We start from the raw sequence: 16,434 nt of genomic DNA on the forward strand, positions 1-16,434 counted from the left end.
GGGGAGAAGAAGAGACAAAAGGTGAGAAGGAGGAACAAATGAGGAAAGCCTGATTTTCCGTCACAAGACTTACCCGGCCATATTTGACGGAACCACTCCTCATTTCGGGTCGGCGCCACTTCTTGGCCTGGTACCGCACCCCGCCCCCTAAGGGGAAAAAAGAAAGACATTACTAGAGGGATTCAAAGACATTTAAAGGGATCATTTTATCACAAACTCACCTGAGTTATCTCCAGCAATATCCCTCGAAGCATCACTTCCACTCTGCACCTGAAAATAAGGACAGATCGCAGGTTAAGAAAAGCAAACAAAGAGAAGACTCTACTCTGGAACTTTTTAAACTGCATACTTACGGCATTTCGCCTTCCGAAACTAGTGAACTAACTGGTCAAATACGCGCCCCTGCACCAGAAGCAGGATGGAGAGCTCATCCATTCCAACATTAAGGTGAGCCTTGATTGGGGATTTCGGAGGTGGTCAGAGAAGAGCAAAGGGGAGGTGGGAAGCAATCACAATACTCTGCAGTCAGTTTATCCCCTTTCTCCACCTACAGAAAGATTTTTCTACGGGCCAGACAAGCCAGATTTGGGGGTCCAGTTCAGCCAGTGTTTCGAATCCTGCGCATCACGCTTGAAGAGGTCACAGCAATCCAGACCAGGTCAGCGCCTCCGTGGGGGCCAGGTGAGCGTTACAGAACGCAAAGCCTTCCTACAAATTCCCACCCAGGCGCTATGGAAACTTCTGAGACTGATATGTTGGCCCAATTACTGGGGGAATTACGGGCCGAAGTACATGCCGCTCGTCAAGAGACTAATGCCCTCAGGAGGGAACTAATCGTATCTAAGGAACGAACTGATGACCTGGCTAGGCAGGTATTGCAAGGTCAAGCTGGGCAAACCCCTCTATCTGGTTCCGGGGGGAATTCTGTTCCTGTGGCTTCAAGTAACCCTGTGCAAATCAATATACCTGGAAATATGCCGCTGGCCCCACCTGAACGCTTTGCTGGGGACCCCAAACAGTTCGCCGTATTAATGAATCAATGTCGTTTGTATTTCCTATATAGACCTGGGGCCTTCCCTAATGACCAGACCAAGGTAGCTTTTGTGTTGTCATACCTTAGCGGCTGTGCTGCCGATTGGTCAGTACCACTGGTTACTCAAGATGACCCAATCCTCCGGGATTTCCAAGGATTTCAAGCAAGCATGGAGAGATTATTTGCTCGACATTCTCAGGAACAAGCTCTGGATGATGAACTTCTATCCCTGCGACAGGGCAACCAAGACCTCCTCTCCTACATAGCAACCTTTAACAGACTAATCGTGGAAACTGGGTGGCCAGAGGATAAATGAATCACATTATTCTATCGGGGTCTACGCGGAGAACTTAAAGATGTCTTGGCCCAAGTCGTAAATCCGCCCCAAGAATGCACAGAATATATAGACTTAGTGGTCCAATTGGATCACAGGCTCCAAAACCGAAAAGCGGATCGGTCCAAGTTTGAAACCCGGGTGTTGGTCAAGACCCACGTCACTCCCAAGGGTGCCGATGTCTCCGAGCCTATGCAAATTGGAGGGGTTAGAGGACCTTTAACCCAAAAGGAACGTAAAAAGGAGGCGGCAGTCAAAATTATGTCTTTATTGTGGGAACTCTGGACACTTTCTACGAGATTGCACGGCAAAACCGCCCAAGAAGGTGGTAGGAGCCGCTGATAAAAACCATGAAGACTCTGTTTCGTAGGGGTCCGCTTGCCGAGCTTGAAAACGAACTCTCAGACCTTGCATTTCATTGTGCCAATGGTTCTCGTAGATCCGGAACAGCCTAAGCGGTTGCATGCAATAAAGGCATACATTGATAGTGGGGCTATAGGAAACTATGTGGATCGTGAATTGGTCTCTAGGATTAACCTCCCTCTGCGTCCAAAAACCAGCAAAGATGTCATCACCACAGTCGATGGAACTGAAATTGTCTCAGGACCGGTAACACATTCCACTACTGAGGTGACTCTTATTGGTCCGGACGGCCATCGGGAGGCAGTTGTGTTTGACGTAATCAAGGCCCCACAGTTTCAGGTTATTCTTGCAATTCCTTGGTTAGAGACACATAATCCTAGAATTGATTGGCAAGCAAAGAGAATAACCTTCCCGGATTGTGCACAAACCTGCTACCCAGAAAATCTGAAGATTAGTCTAGCATCTGTAACCTCTGTCTCCATGCAACTACCTCCGGAATACCAAGACTTTCAGGACGTCTTCCAAAAGGAACAGGCCAACACGTTACCCCCCCACAGATCGTACGATTGCCAAATCGATCTGGTGCCCGGTGCACAACCCCCTTGTAGCAGGATTTATGCCCTTACTGAACCTGAGAACCGGCATTTGAGACAATATTTAGATCAATACCTAGCCAATGGTTTCATTCGCCCGTCAAAGTCCCAGGCATCCTCGGCTTTGTTCTTCGTGCCCAAAAAAGAAGGCGACCTTAGAACTTGTATCGACTACCGCGCATTGAACCAGATAACGGTTAAAAACCGTTACCCTCTGCCTTTGATCCCTGAACTCCTTGACCAGGTGAAGGACGCTTGCGTATGCACCAAGTTAGATCTCCGGGGGGCTTATTATCTGGTGCGAGTAAAAGAAGGCGACAAATGGAAAACGGCCTTCCGTACAAAATATGGTTTATTCGAATACCAGGTGATGCCTTTTGGGTTGTGCAACGCGCCTGCTGCCTTCCAATTCTTCATGAACGATGTCCTTCGGGAATTTATCGATGTTTGTGTTATCGTATATATCGATGACATTCTTGTGTACTCCTCTTCGGAATCTGATCACAGAAAGCATGTCCGGCCCGTCCTTCAGAAATTGCGCCAGCACAAACTGTTTGCTAAACTGGAAAAGTGTGTTTTCCATACCACCGAGGTGGAGTTTCTTGGATTCATCCTGACACCTAATGGGGTCTGAATGGACTCACGGAAAGTGGAGGCCATCCTCAAATAGCCATCTCCTAGCTCGGTAAAAGGGGTCCAAAGCATGCTTGGTTTTGCCAATTTTTATCGCAGATTTATTCCGGAATTTTCACGTGTAGTACAACCCATCACTGCACTTTTGCGGAAAAATAAACGTTTCGAATGGACCAAGGAAGCCGAACAGGCCTTTCAGGAATTGAAAGCTAAATTCACGTCTGCACCTATTTTGAAACACCTGCGTCCCGATCTCCCATACATAGTCGAAACTGACGCGTGCAGTTTAGCCATGGGAGCTGTCCTGTCTCAGAGAGACCCTGAAACCAACCAACTGCATCCTGTAGCATTTTGGTCCAGAAAGTTCTCACCGCCTGAGGTAAATTATGCAATTACCGATAAGGAATTATTATCCATTAAGTCCGCCTTTAAGGCTTGGCGGCATTATCTTCTTGGCGCCAGGCACACCATCACTGTGATCACTGATCACCGAAATGTACAATATTTAAAGACTGCCAAGGCTCAATCATCACGTCAGCTCCGATGGGCTTTGTTCTTTGCTGAGTTTGATTTCGTAATCACTTACCGTCCCGGCTGTAAGAATGGTAAAGCAGACGCACTATCTAGAATAGGAATGGGAGAAATAGACACTAATTCAGAACCTGTGCCGATCATTCCCGGACAAAGAATTTTGGGATTAACCTCCTTACAAACCTTTGAAGACATTCAAGCACGAGCAAAACAACTCCTGGACTCTACCGCCTTGCAGGATTGGATCCAAAGGGGGTCTTACTTTTTGGTCAACGATGGCCTACCTTACTTCCAAGGACGGTTATTTCTGCCAGAAAAGGAATTACAAGAACTGGTTATTTCCCGTCATCATGATACCCTGATGGAAGGACATCCTGGCATTGCCAAGACTGAGGAAAAAATTAAACGACAATTCTGGTGGCCTTCCTGGCGAAAGGATATTAAATCTTTCGTGATGTCCTGTGGAGTTTGCGCCCAAAACAAAGGCCAAAAGACAAAACCCGCCGGTCTTCTTCAGCCTTTAGACATTCCACCAGCGCCGTGGCACACCTTGTCACTAGATTTTATCACGGACCTGCCCCCTTGTAATGGATACATTACTATTCTGGTTGTGGTGGATCTATTTTCTAAAATGGCTCATTTTATTCCGTTGAAAGGATTACCTTCAGCTTCTGTCCTTGCTAAGGAATTCCTCGAAAATATCATCCGCTTGCATGGATTCCCGTCCATATTAGTCTCCGACCGGGGAAGCCAGTTTATTTCACATTTTTGGAAAAAGTGTTGTGAACTGGCACAAATCGACGTAAGACTCTCAACCAGCCATCACCCACAGACCGATGGTCAGACGGAGAGAACGAACCAGACCCTTGAACAATACCTACGGTGTATGTTGCACCAATCGCAGGGTAATTGGAAAGATCTGTTATGGGTGGCCGAATATGCATACAATAACTCGGTGCACTCTGGAACTGGACAAAGGCCCTTTTACACCCTATATGGACATCGCCCTCGTACTTCAGACCTGGATTCTCCTCTGAGCCTTGAAATGCCCGCGGTAGACCATTTGCATTACACTATAACTCAAGAATTCAAGAATGCAACTGCCCATTTGCAACAAGCGAAAGAAAAATACAAGAAAAATGCAGATCTGCATCGGAAGGAGGCGCCTTCATACCAAATAGGAGACCAAGTATGGTTGGCTACCAAACATTTATTACTCAAGGGACCTCAAACTTTTAATCCAAGGTATTTGGGCCCTTATTCGATCAAAGCTATCATTAATCCAGTGGCAGTCAAGCTCGATCTGCCAGCTAACATGCGGATTCATCCCGTTTTTCATGTGTCACTTTTGAAACCAGTGCAACCAGGAACCAGATTAATAAAGCTACCAGAACCAATTCAGATAGATGGGGAGCCTGAATTCGAGGTGAAGAACATTTTGGATTCTAAAATTTCAAAATCAAAACTTTTCTATCTAATTGATTGGAAAGGGTACGGACCTCAGGAAAGGTCTTGGGAACCCAGCGACCACGTACATGCACCTCGGCTGGTAAAAAAGTTCCATCGGGATTTCCCAAAAAAACCGAAACCTCCAGAGGGAAGGACCTTGGGAGGGAGTGCTGTCATGATGCCTACCCCCGGAGCACCAGGACAGGCCCAGCACCCCCGGGAGCAGGCATCATGCCCTCGGGTAAAAGCCCAGCGGCCCCTAATAGGGGCTCTTTGGACTTTGTCCTGGCACCTTTGGCGTCAGGCTCATGTTGGACATCAGTCCTGGCGCCATAGGCGCCAGGCTCATAAAAGAGGGTGTTTGGTGCACTTACCTGACGCAGACCATGCTGCATGAAGCCTCAAGCCAAATGAGGCTTAGGAGGGACTATTTTATCAAAGGAACTATTTTACTTGGGTGGGGACCGTGGAAGAATACTTACCTGGAACTTCTTCCAAGGCTATTTAAACCACGCCCGGACTGCCACACGTGCTTCGCGTTGCTCTGCATCTAGCAGCTGAACGCTCACCGTGCCTGCTCCTACATCTTGCCTCCAGCCACGCCCGCCTCGATCTTGGGATACCTGAAAGGAAGGAAGGGAAGAGAAAAGGTGAAAACCAAGAACTTAATCTAATTTCCTACCTGTCTCCGGAATCATCACACCAGCGATCCTGAAGATAGACATTCTTTAAAAGCATCGCGCTACTTGTAGCAGCGCCGCGCATCACTCACCTGCCTCGTGGGCTCTTCACTATCCACCGCGACCTTCTGGGCATTCCGCCACATCTCTGCACCTGCAGGGGAGAAGAAGAGACAAAAGGTGAGCAGGAGGAACAAATGAGGAAAGCCTGATTTTCCGTCACAAGACTTACCTGGCCGTATTTGACGGAACCACTCCTCATTTCGGGTCGGCGCCACTTCTTGGTCTGGTACCGCACCCCCGCCCCTAAGGGGAAAAAAGAAAGACATTACTAGAGGGATTCAAAGACATTTAAAGGGATCATTTTATCACGAACTCACCTGAGTTATCTCCGGCAATATCCCTCGAAGCATCACTTCCACTCTGCACCTGAAAATAAGGACAGATCGCAGGTTAAGAAAAGCAAACAAAGAGAAGACTCTACTCTAGAACTTTTTAAACTGCATACATACGGCATTTTGCCTTCCGAAACCAGTGAAGTAACTGGTCAAATACGCACCCCTGCACCAGAAGCAGGATGGAGAGCTCATCCATTCAAACATTAAGGTGAGCCTTGATTGGGGATTTCGGAGGTGGTCAGAGAAGAGCAAAGGGGAGGTGGGAAGCAATCAAAATACTCTGCAGTCAGTTAATCCCCTTTCTCCACCTACAGAAAGATTTTTCTACGGGCCAGACAAGCCAGATTTGGGGGTCCAGTTCAGTCAGTGTTTCGAATCCTGCGCATCACGCTTGAAGAGGTCACAGCAATCCAGACCAGGTCAGCGCCTCCGTGGGAGCCAGGTGAGCGTTACAGTTACTAAGTTTCCTACAAAGTGATGCTTGACAACACCCTTTGAAACTTTATGTTCCCACATATCCTTTAAGAAGAATGACATGGCATAAGAACTACTGTGTAGATGCTGAGCCCTTGCCAAAGGGAATCTCCTGGATGAAAATCTAAATTCAACTTCATAGGAGGTAATGACAACCAAAAATAGGAGAGCTGAAGACTCCCCATCTTAACAAAAGCCGGGAATATTGCCAAGAGTATTCAGGACAAGCTAATGAATACACAGTCCCTAAAGGAACCAGACCCGTCTGAGAGTGATGATCTTCAGAAAAAATTGGCTTCATTACAAGCCTGGCGGTTGAGAAATAAGAGTGCCCGTAGCAATGCACCGGCACCCTTTCTGGCCTGCCAGTCTACAAGAATGCCTGCTTGGGCCGGTGCTCGGGTTATCGCTGAACTTGTAATGAGGTCCAATGTCTAACAGAAACATGACAAGTGAGGAGTTCTCAGAGTACTCTTGGAAACAGCGCTCCAAATAGGATTTTGAAGTGCGGGTATTTGACTCCCTTTTTAAAAAAAAGTTTGCAGTAAAAAATCAAATCCCGTTGACAACAGAAGTATTTTTAAGCACGTAACATTTCATGCAAATTAAAAGATGCAAATGTACCTTAAATTAATTGCTAAGGTCAAGCACAAATAATAGTAGAGCTCACTTTTGTGGCACTGCTATGTGGGTTCCACTGCTCCAAGCACATCTGTGCAGCACTGTGGATGGACGCAGGGGGCAGGAATCTATTGTCCATTATTTCCTATGTTGTGTTGTGTATACTCCCTGTTTAATTCTGTTGGGTGTGTTTGCCTGCTTTTAGGGAGTAAAAGTGACTGGTTGGAAAAATCATTTCTTGCAATGGCCCCTCCCTCATCACCTCTGATGAGGAGGAGGTGATAGTGGTCTATGTGACTTTATTCATTGAAACGATAGCAAAGGCCATATGTGGAGATGAATGGGCAAGCCCAAGAGGTGTGGCACTGCTGCATGGCTGCCTGCCACCACAGAATGAATTGCATGGCCTCCATGGCTCAGTCTTTGCCTACATTCCGTCCCAATGCTGTGTGCCATTTCTCCTGCCTCCCGGAAGAAGGGCATGGCAAGGTACTACAGTCTTCTCTCTTCAGGTTGCTGCTAAGGACACAAACCAGGCTTTTGGCGAAGATCAATGAGCCCACAGCACAGCAGACAATCCTGCCCTGCGGGCAAGTGCCGCGGCTATGAAGAATAGTCCACAGAAAGAAACGTGGAACTTACACTAAGACCGGGTCTACAGTTAAGCGGTGTACCAGCCATGATTATTCTCTAAAAATGGAAAACGCTACCATGGAAAAGAAATAGGGAGTAAAAATAATCAACACAAAAAACAAGAAACTGTAAAGAAATATATCTGTACTCGTCTAACCACAACCCCAACGGAAATTACTTTTTTTACTCCCTAAAATGATGTTAACTTTCAACGTCAAAATATATGGAGTAAAATACTCCCACTTCAAAAAATGTCCGGGAGCCGTGACTTACAAACTTACAGGAAGGTTGAAGAAAAGCATATCATGGAGTCCAACTTGAGCAGAATACTGCAATATCCTGTAGCTAACAAATGAAAGTAAAGAAAAAGCAGATTATTCACCTCATACATGCCATCCCTCTCTGGTCTGGAGAGGGACTGGCCGTTTTCCATAGATTTGTACTTCCGCACCTCTAAAATACCCCTCCATCCATGCAAGTCAAAGAGCAAAATCAATCATCTTATTCTGTCTACAAATCTTCCTCTTGGGTGATCTCAAACCTTAGTTTGACTTTAAACAGGCATTGTGTATTCAAGTGGAATTACATTCATAATTCTCAACCTACTGACCCTCCAAGGCAGGTGAAATCAGATGTTCTTTCGTGTGATCTCATTGAAGTCAATGGGAATTAAAGCAATTTTGAATTTCGATAAAGGTTTCCTGAGCGGGTGAGCCCCCTGAAGTTTGTGGAAGACACTGGGGTGTTGGGAGGGTGAAAACATGTACAAGGCAGGTGACGCCCTTCAGATGCGGGTGAGTTGTGATATATGTATACAATATGCTTATTCTGTGCGAGTGGCCTGTGGTTTGCCGGTAATGAGGTGAGCGTGGTGGCGGTCGCTGCGCAATGTGTGCCCTGTCTATTGTTTGCACTGTTCATTTTTGTTGGTCTCGGAAGCAGAGCCAGCGTCAGGGACCCACTACACAAACTACGGCTGGTGGTATTCACATATCGCTCAATTCGGTAATTCCCGGGCTTTCTAACCAGTGAACTCATCACTTTGGTTATAAATTGCTTCCGGGTGAACATGTCGCTTCTGGTTCAATCCTTCGGGTCAAAAACCTGCCTCTGGGGCTGTTGCGCACGGCGAAGATGGCAGCATAGAAGGAGAGTTCCAGTGACTGAAACACTAGCTGGGCTTTAATTATATGCATTCCGGTGACAAAATACATACCAGTTGAGCCCATTCTTCGCTGGAACAGCCACGTCGCATTGGGACCAAATCCTGCCCTAAATCAACCATAATCAACCTAAATGATGCCCTTTTTTCATGTAATTTCCAGGCGGCTTTAAAGATAGTGATTGCATTTTCCTAGGACTTTGGGGACTGAAACGGCCAGTTAAGACTAGTTTCTGACTGATCTGAACAGGTTAAAAATATGACAGTTGGTGAAAAGATGGAAAATGAAATTAGGAACATGCTTGATCATTTGCAAATTAGATTCATAACTGTTATACATTTTATGAAAAGGACAAAAATGTGTCAAATGGCCATGCTACATCGTACAGATTTAGCGATCGATTTATCTAATTCCCCACAACCAGCTAAAAACACATATCTGTTTCATATGGCAGTGGCTAGTAGATTTATGAAGTTATGAGACATCACTAGTTGTTGCCAAAAAGTCGTAATGAGAACAAAGAATACTAATAAATGCAAACAGACAGATGGTGCTCTCTTCCCTTGAACCAATCATGCCAGCGTGCGAAGAGAGGAATGGTAAACTGTCCTACCTGAGCGCAGGGATAATTATACCCGCAGGGATAATTACAGGGTACTGCCCCTAGATTGTAAAGTTAGCGATATAATTTGTGCTATATAAGGGGAACTGTACTAGGTCAGGGGGAGAGACAGACAAAAACCGGGAGACAGGAGAAGGAGGACAGAGAGAAGACTACTGCACCTTACCATCTTTAAGAGTGCAGTGACCAAACCCCTTGCCTTAGCTGTCCAGAGTGTCCTGATATCCAGCTGGCTTTCCTGAATCCTAAACCAAGGCTTGCTTTGTAAGTATTTTTAGAGACTGGATGTGGGTATTTGTACTCCTGCTCTCTATATGGCAGAGTTGAGGCACAGAGCACCCCAGCCAAGATTCTCTATTTGGTATCATGGACGAGAAGTCAAGGCTTAAGCTCTCAGAATCTGATGCAGGCTGGTTCTCAAGTACAGTGTAGTCCCCAAGCACCCATGGAGAAAGGGGTGGGTTCAGGCTACCTCTTCCTCTGAGATACTTACAGGTGAACTTGAATCCTGCTTAAAAGCAAGAGGATATCCACCTAAAATCATAAGAAGAGCACGAAGGACAGCTAGGAACACCAGCAGGGAAATGTGTCTCACAAAAAGATCAAGAGTGGAACATACGGACAAAATGAAATGTGTCACAACTTTTTCACCAATAAGCAACAACATTCGCAAAACTATCTTAGCCAATTGGAACCTCCTTCAAACAGATGACTTCAGTCCAGTAAAACCCAGACTCACATTTAAACGGAGCCAAAATTTGAGAGATCGGCTAGTCCACACATACCCAGTAATTACTCAGAAACCCAGACAAGCAAATCTATGGGATCTACCCCCTGTTATCGGACATTTCAGATGCGGCAAATGCTCAGTGTGCAGCTTAACCAAAGATCAAAAAGAAATCTCACTAAACGGTTTTGAGTGTAAATACAAATCCTTCTCCAACTGCCGGACAAAATGGAGCATATATGTTATAAGGTGCCCCTGTAACTTAGTTTATGTAGGTAAGAGCAAAAGAGAAGTGAGACAACGCATATGTGAACATAGATCGTGTCTAAAAAATGCCGTAGAAGATAAGCCAATGGTAGCACATTTCAGTAAATTGAAACACAAACACACAGACTTCCAGTAGTCAATCATCCAGACCATCAGTGAAAAGGAACGTGGAGGAGACAGAAACCTGGCACTCAGGAAATGGGAAGAAATATGGATCCATAGATTGGACACAGTGAGAAATGGACTCAATATTTGCATAGAGTGGAATCTTTTCTTTTGAAATAGACCCTATCAGTAATGTCCCTGTCTCTCTCGGGATCACAGTGTAATATGACATATGCATACAGCTTGGCAGAACCTTCTACATGATAGCCAGTTTTGCAAACATCACCTATACACTATGCATATATGTAGCTCCCTTTAGACACCTAACAGGACCAACACATATAGACGTGCCCAAAAAAATATTGTGTCACAAATGGTTTCTTTTGCTAAACAATGTCTAAACTGTGGTTTTCTCTAAAAATGTGGTTTTCCAAATCAGCCTTCTCTGGTATAGAGTGTTTCCTCAAAATAGGTCTTCAAGCATTTCAGGATACTTGTCATCAATATGTTTTGTATGTAATGAAACATCCTTTCTTTACAAGGAACATGTACAATGCCTCTAAGTAACACTTTTACCCATTGTATTACGGCACCAGGGCATGGACATGGGCATGGACATTGGGCATCAGCCCGTTACAAATATGACAGCCACTTTCCCATTTGCCATATACACTGACGCGCACATGCAGTTTTTGTAACACTACTATACTGCGCAGGAACCGGCACACCCCTTCGCCTTTAGGTCCCTCACGTTCCCCTGCACACCATTGCGCAAGTGCAGAGGACGTCCGGAGATCCACGGGAGACACAGCTCATTCTGAACTACCCGCACATTGACCAGGTAACGAGAGACGCCTGTACCCACGCTCGAACAAGCTCTTGAGTGTTGGGCGATACGGGGCATTTTCCCTCCTCTCCACAGCCCATTTTATAGTCCATGTCACACAATTAAGCGTCATGATTTTCTTTACGGGCACTAACCGCCCCCGCACCTATAGTTAGTATGTTTCTCCACATCAAGGTGGTGCAATCCCCCCTTAAAATACTCCACAGGCCTCAATGCATGTCATGCACTTTTCTCTGTTACATTCAATGACAGATCAGTGAACAAAAATGGTTTTGTTCTTTGTTTGCAGACAAACACTATGTGTGCAACCAGAGCCTTCTGACTCGATTCGTTTTGGCGCACTGAGAGATGCCAATCCGCCATTTTGTCAATTAATCCTGCCCTAAGACACCAAATATCTTGAAACAGGTATGTTAAGGCACAAACTACATGTTTTTTAATCAACCCTCCCCCATGTAGACGTTTTTAAAAACACACTTTCATGTTCCCACAGCTTCTCTGGCCCCATGAACGAGATGAGGAAGATTTATCTACATAAATCTGTCTGACCAGTCCTGAGGAAAGCTATAGGACATTACTGCATCAACATCTGTTTTTGTTCATAGCTGGAAACACAACTTTGAGTGTCGACTCGATAGGTGCATGTCTAGGAACATTGCACTCTCAGTCATTATGTATTAATCCTCACATTGCTTATGTCAATGAAACAGCCACATTATATGATGTCACAATATAATGTCAACATGGACTTGTGTACTTATATGTTTGTATGTTAAGAAAAGGAAACTGTTCCTTGTCTGTAAATAAATAAGTTTGTGTACTTTTAAGGCTGTGTTCTACTACAATAAAAACACGGATCTCAAGTACTAGGATCTGTTTACATTTATTTTTGTGCCACACCTGTAAGTATCTCAGAGGAAGAGGTAGCCTGAACCCACCCCTTTCTCCATAGTATAATTTCCCCTCCAGATTCAGGCCCCTCTATAAAAATAAAAGAGGATACCCCTTTCCCTCACTTTACAAACCCAGTCCCCAAGCACCCATAAAGGAATGTCTACACACTATGTTAATGAAAACACAGTTCTTTATATAAATAAGCTCAAGTTAGTACATTAACTGTACTCAGTTCCAATGTCATACAAATCAGTTAATAAAGTGAAGCAACAATAGAAATAGGAGGAAAGCAGGTTGGTTTAAACAATAGGCAGAATACTGGCCCCTACCACTAGACACAGCTCTGTGTGAGGATCCCCCCACCTGGGCAACCTGTAGTTAAATATATAATACAAGACTAGTCCATGGGCCTCATTACGAGTCACCCGGTATGGAAATAATTGTGGCGTTAAACCCGCTGCCACCGTTGTTTCCATACCGGGTGATCTCGAGTCCTGCAGGCGGAGGTGTCATTCCTGCCAGGTCTGACCTGGCGGGTTTAACACTGCCCGCCTGCAGGCGGACGTGGAAACACCGGCACCATCACGAGATGGTGCCGGTGTTGCCATGGTCCCCATTCCCATTGAGTCCTGTTGGACTCAATGGGAATGGGTATTTACCGAATTACGCCTCCGGAATTCCCGGGTCACTGGGGTTGTAATGCCCCAGTAATTCCGGGAATCACAGAGGCGGAATGGTAATACGAGTCCGGCGGTAGCTGAGCCGGAAAAACCGGCAGGTTACTGCCGGACTCGTAATGAGGCTCCATATATTGTTTAGGAGAGTCTTATTTCCTTCTATAAAGGTTCTACCACCCCAATGTACCTGGAATAGCAGATTTCTTCGATAGTTCGTCGACAGATCCTTCTTGAGCGAATCCCTTTAAGGCAAGAGTCCTGGATCGTCGATAGTCCTCGAAGAAGGTGAACCTTGGCGTCGAGAGTCGTTGACGAAAAGGTTCGATGGCGTCGAGGCACCAGCTTCGGTCCTAGCGGTGGTCGTCGATGATCGGTCGTGGATGTCCTGCGAAGACGAGGCGTGCGGTGCCCCTCGATGACGATAGTTAATTGCCGCAAAGAGTCACTGATGAACTTCAGCCCAGCAAGGGTGTTGAGTCGTCGGCATCTCTGCGTTCTTCGGGTGGCCGGAAACCCACAGGTGGATTCTCCTTGGCGCATCAGCGGCCTCGACGTTCTCCAGAGGAACAAAGCAGTCTGCGATGCGGCGAGAGAGTCCTTGGACTCAAATGTCTTAGGCAAAGGAGCGTTGCAGATTCCTCAGTGGTCCCCGTCTCCGGTCGCGGGTCTTTCGAGGGCTGGCTTCCAGGGCGCTTAGGTGAAGGTTTAGCAGTGCACGATGATCCCTCATAGCTCGGGAAGAGGTCTCCTAGCCAGGTCCTCTCTCAGATCAGTCCTCGACAAACTCGACAGATTTCGGATTGGGTCGAAGCAAATGCAGCAGCAAGTCTTCTTCTTCCAGCTGGGCTTCAAGGATAAGCATCAAGTATCAACTTCAGCTTCTGAATGATTTCTAGCAGTGAGAGGCCCCCAGATATGCTGTTCTGTTTCTCATTCACTCTGGGTCACACTCAGGCAACCAATCATTCAGAGGGGCATTCATGCAGACAGGCAGCCAATCAAGCCCACAGTGCATTCAGGCCATTCTCCTCCCTCAAGACACTCACAACAAGGGATGTGTATTGGGACAAGTACCCAGCCGTTCAGCACTCCACACTGCATTCATACCAGTTTCGGGCAGGGCTGTCTCAGTCTTTGTGTCACATACCAGAAACCAGACAACCATAACAAGAAGGGCATATTGGTCACACACTCCATTCACCGAGGTCCCACCCACAGGGTGTACCTACAACATACAGTAACTGGGAAGACTCCAGCCAGTCTGGCCTGTACTTCCCCTTAATACCATATATGGAACTTCCACCCAACAGCCAGTCACGGGGAAGGGACAGAGTCAGGGCTTCACCGGACTTTGGGAAAAACAAGGTAACAGGCAATAGAAAGCAAGAGGCCACAGGGGCCATCTTGTCTGCTATCAACAATCAACTGATTCCAATGGCAGGGCCTGGGTGTCCCAAAATGGAGGATACTCAGAGCACCTGTCATATTCAGCATGGAGCTGCTACCAGCCCATACCCTGCTCTGTGAGCCAAACACAGGTGCCCGAAAACATACACTAGGAGTACAGGGTTGTACCGCCACCCATGGGTGCCACAAGGGTATCCCAAGGGTCTGTACACCAAACCAAAAAAGAGGAAGAGCTGCACTGCCAGGGGTCCCACATGGACTCCTGGGCAGAAAACAATACAGAACATACATGAAAAAGGACTACAGAACAAGGACAGGGAGGACCTGTCCCTCCAATGCATTTCCAGCATCACAGTAGTTTATAACCCCAGCTGTAATTGCATAAACCCCTTTGTTTTTGGAGTAGTACATTTAATCCAAATACCCCATTGAAAACCCCAAATTGCCAGTGTAATCCACTCATCTCCCCTAGAAGAATCACTTATTTGCTTGTGTATTTTAGCATATCTCCTTTGAAAAACCTCTCAGTGTCTGTGTAAATCCTTAGTATATTTTTATGTAAATAATTAATTCCCCATTGAAATTCACGGTACAAGATTGTTGAAATTCGAAATCAACCACCTTGTACCTGGTGCTTGTATTTAATTGTTATAGTCATTAAAGTGTTGCCTCAAAAGAATTAGTCTCCTTGCAATCAAAAAGCGAATGTGTCCGTGTAACGTGTGCATTACCAAACGAATTTCCATTTGCATCTGTCCTATTAAACCCAAACCGTTGTTCCCATTGTGAGCAATACCTTTTGCCTAGAAGTCTACCTATTATGTGCCTCTGTCTTTGTCAACGAAAACCTATTTTCCTATTGGTAGCCAAATCCCTTCACTGAGCTGCCTGTCATTATAAGTCCCAGCATAAACACATTTCCATTTGCCACTGTATTTACCCTTTGCATTTGCTTTTTCTCAAAACCGATTTTCCCACTTAATTTCTATTCTTGCCCTTGTGTGCTGATTAGTATTCTCTACACTTTCCCTATCTCCTAAGTGTAAGCAATATACATTTCCTTCTATTCTGTCCCCTAGCAGTTGTGAGTAAGAATCAAAATCCCATTCTGCCATTTTGCTCCAAAAACAGGTTTTCCCTTTCATTGCTGACTTCCCATCTTGGGGTTGTGAGGTTTACCCCAAATCTGATTTTCTCTCTCTATTCCTACTCCTTGCCACTGCCTTCCATTCAAAGGAATCAAGTTTAGCTGATGTTTGGGGGTGAGTGTTGCAGGGGGGAGTGTTTAACTGTTGGTACCATCATTTTGTGATACATTATTGTTTTTCAGTTTTGCCATTAAAAAAAGGAAGTAACTGTGATCATATATCTGAACAGGATTGTTGTGTAGAGATTATTGCATTTTGTGTTGCCACAACATTAGTGGCTGCAAAATTGTTTGATTTTTCCCTTTTAATTAAATAATAAATTAATGAATATCTTATTGATACACATCGGCCTGGTTCCTAGTCCATTGTAACATGGGGTGTTTACGGAGGTTGGGTGCGAGACGGGTTGGTGGCCTACTCAAAAAGAATCTGTATCATATTTAAAATAAAAAGTGTTATATTGTACGCCACATTCATTGTCGGGGAAGGAGTCCCTGGCTGGAGTGTGCTCTGTAGTAACAATGTGACACCCCACCGTTTAAAAGGAGATGTCACCCAGCGCAAGTACCCTCGCAGTTGTGCCCCGCTTGCTCCTTCATTGATGAGCATTCTCCTGAAGATGGTGTTGGCAAACACTGCCCTAAAATGATGCCACCTCAAAGCTATTCTAGCATGCTTCTGTAGTATGTAAAAATCTGTTGGGAGGCCACGGTCCTCCTTTGCCCATCTATTCTGTCTCAACACAGAAGCGCCTCCCGCATAAGAAAACTCTTTTTAGGGTCCCACCCAGGGCTCAAGTCGACAGTACACGCGGGGGAAGGAGTACCCCCACTTT

This window comes from Ambystoma mexicanum, chromosome 9 (genome assembly GCF_040938575.1).
Source record: "Ambystoma mexicanum isolate Mex_15411 chromosome 9, UKY_AmexF1_1, whole genome shotgun sequence".
Classification (NCBI taxonomy): Eukaryota; Metazoa; Chordata; class Amphibia; order Caudata; family Ambystomatidae; genus Ambystoma; species Ambystoma mexicanum.